The sequence below is a fragment of the Myotis lucifugus genome, unplaced genomic scaffold (genome assembly GCF_000147115.1).
Source record: "Myotis lucifugus unplaced genomic scaffold, Myoluc2.0 scaffold_203, whole genome shotgun sequence".
NCBI lineage: Eukaryota > Metazoa > Chordata > Mammalia > Chiroptera > Vespertilionidae > Myotis > Myotis lucifugus.
The window spans coordinates 1,621,180-1,624,106 of record NW_005871251.1 but is presented as its reverse complement, the minus strand read 5'-3'; the positions used below and the strand labels follow the sequence as shown (position 1 = coordinate 1,624,106).

At 55.2% G+C, this 2,927-nt stretch overlaps 1 protein-coding gene across 2 annotated transcripts in view; it reads left to right on the top strand.

The window, feature by feature from the left end:
- The first annotated feature begins 2,342 nt into the window (after positions 1–2,342).
- The window catches only part of FAM46C (family with sequence similarity 46 member C), a 20,388-nt gene continuing 19,803 nt past the window's right edge, over positions 2,343–2,927 (top strand). The window contains exon 1 of one of the 2 annotated variants that reach the window (XM_006097483.3): positions 2,343–2,485. The gene's annotated coding sequence lies outside the window, so the exon portion shown is untranslated. The remainder of the gene's footprint in view (positions 2,486–2,927) is intronic. The other variant, XM_014463259.2, reaches the window with a different exon arrangement.

The following is a 2,927-nucleotide window of genomic DNA, read 5'->3' as shown; positions in this document are numbered from 1 at the left end:
ATAATGATCTCAATATTATTATTAGAGAAATGTACATGTAAATCCCAATGGAATCCACACCCCCTTTTTTAAAGTAAACAAACTGACCATACCAGGCAAAGTTGTGGAGCAACCGGAAATCTCATATCACTGGCTGGAATATAAATTGTTATACCTCTTTGGGAAACTGTTTAGCAGTCTATTTAAAGCTTAATATGTGTATATTCTATAATTCTACAATTCAATCCTGGGTATAAACATAGGATGAATAGTTGTGGGAATCTAATATACAGCATAGTGATTATAGCTAATAACATTGTATTATCTACTTGAAATTTGCTAAGAGAGTTGGTGTTGGTCTTAAGCATTCTCAACACACACACACACACACACACACGGTAACTATGTGAGATGATGGATATGTTAATAGCTTGGTTGTGGTGATCAATTCACACTGTATATCAAAACATCATGTAGTGCACTTTATTTTTTTGTTTGTTTGTTTCGAATTAAAGAGTCACATTTATTGCAATCCGGGACTATGAGGGGCCATTCCTCAAATCTCATAGTCTGCACTTAAAATATATACAGTTTTTATTTGTCAAGTATACCTCAAACTGGAAAAAAAGATTATTTGTAAGCAGCTTCATTCGTGATAGGCAAAACCACACATCGACCAGTAGAATGAGTACATGAGTTATTGAATATGTATGTACTGGAATAATACACTGAATTGGAAAGAATGAGCCACTGCTCCCTGCAACAACATGGATGCATTCCATAGACACACTAGTGAGTGTAAGAAGCCAGACCTCAAAGTACACACACTGTGTAAGTCACCCATATCAATTTCAAATATTGGTAAAACTAAGATATGGCGATAGAGGTCAGAACAGGGGTTACCCTCGTGGGACACTGGATGGGAAGGGGCACGAGGAAGCTGGAGAGCGCCAATGTCCTGATCTGGGTGGCGGTTACATGGGTGCACACATATGTAGAAATTCATCATTCTGTACACATAAGCTTTGCGCACTTTACTGAACTTATACCTCAAAAACTGAAAGTAAAAAAAAAAAACCCCACATAGACCATATCACCTGCGTACATGTCCTACAATAGTCGCTGGCTTTTTCTACAGCCGCTCCTACTGGTCTCCTCTCTCCTTAACGTTTCAGGAGCCGCCCCTCCCAGGGAAGGCATGTATGTGAGAACCCTGTTTGTCCTGGCAGACACTGAGCGCATATTCATTTCAGGCGGCAGTGGGAGGGGCGGGCACGGAAATACCGCCTCCGAGAGGTAATCTTTTCTCCCATCAGTACAAGCTCCATAAATGCTTATGGATCAACAACAGTTACTATTTTATATCAATAACACGGACCACACACCTGATATGGGGCATGCGCGAAGAGCTTCCCCTTTTCTTATTTAAGACTTAGGTAACCCTACCACGCGGTTCCCGTGTCAGTCCCACGTCCAGGTGAGGAGATGGAGACTGAGGGCGGGTGGGTGAAGTTAGTTGCTCCAGGCCTTGCAGATCGTCAACTGATGAGTGGACATCCCTTCCCAGGTTCTCTGAATGTACAACCTGGACTCCAAACCGCTCGCTGCGGACTGAGTGGGTGGCGTCCAAACCCCGCCCGCGTGTGACCTAACACGCGCGAGCCCGGAGGCAGCCCGCGTGGGGCTGGGGCTGCCGCGCCGGCCGGGCTTGGCGAGGGATTCCTCGATCGAGGCCCTGAGCCCCGCTCACTGCGCACAGGTGGTTAACCAACTGCGCCGCCTCCTTCCCCAACGTCCTGCAGCCAATTTGCCTGGGGAACCAGGAAGCCTCCCTCCGCTCAGAAACCATACAATTTTTTTTCCGACTTCAAAACACACCCCGGAGGTAGGCGTGGGGGTTCCACTCCCCACTCCTGCAAAGAGAGAACCAACGCGAAACTTCTAGAGAAGCGGGAGGAAAACGGGCCGGCGAGGGAGCAGGACGGAGGTGCGGGAAGCTGGGGGTCGGGGGGAGGCGGGGTGGGTGATAGGAACCGCCGAGAAGAGCGCAGTGGAAAGTAGAAGCAGAGGGCGTCCCAGCAACTCCGAAGCTCAGGGGTGTCAGCGCAGCCCCTCTCTATTGCGCCTGCGCAGTGCCCTTCTTCGGCACCCTCACCCCGTCCCACCGCCGAAGATTTACTCGTCTCCAGGCAACCATTCACCCGAGAAGCCAATCAGAGGGCGCCTCTGGCCCGGCCCTCGCCGTCAGCGTCCAGGCGGAAGGATCCGGTGGGCGCTGGCTCCGCCCTGCCCTGCCCCGCGCTCCCCGGGGAGGCAGGCTTAGGGGCGGGGGCAGGGGCGGGGGCGGCGGGCGGAGGCGTGGTCAGGCCGTATAAGAACGAAGGGGGCGGCGGCCGGGAGGCTCACTTGGTGCCGCTGCCTGGGGGCCCTGGTGACCGCGCCGCTCCTGTCGGGGGGCTGCCCGCGCCAAGGACCTGTGTCTGTCGTCTCCTCTTCCGCCGCTCAGGTGAGTCCAGGGCACCCCTCCTCCAAGGGGGCGAGGATGCGGCGGCTCCCGAGAGCCGCGCGCTCTGCCCTCGGGGGTCTGTCCCGGCCGAGCCCCTGGGGGCCGCGGGGGGGGCGGGCGGTGCGGACAGGTGCCGGGACCCGGTGCCCCCTTCCCCCGCTGCTCCCTCCCTGGCAGCCGCCCTCCACCCCCCGTCCCCGTGGGCCCGGCGAGCCGCTCCGAGACGGAGCTGCAACTTTCCGAGACTTTGGCGGGGTTGGAAACTTGGGGAGTTCCTGTTCCGCGGGGTTCCCGGGGTTGGGGTTTGTCGGGGCGCTCGGGAGGCCCAAGCAGAGGGGGGGGGGGGGGGGCGGACGGTGCGGACAGGTCCGGGACCCGGTGCCCCCTTCCCCCGCTGCTCCCTCCCTAACAGCCGCCCTCCACCCTCCGTGCCCGTGGCCCC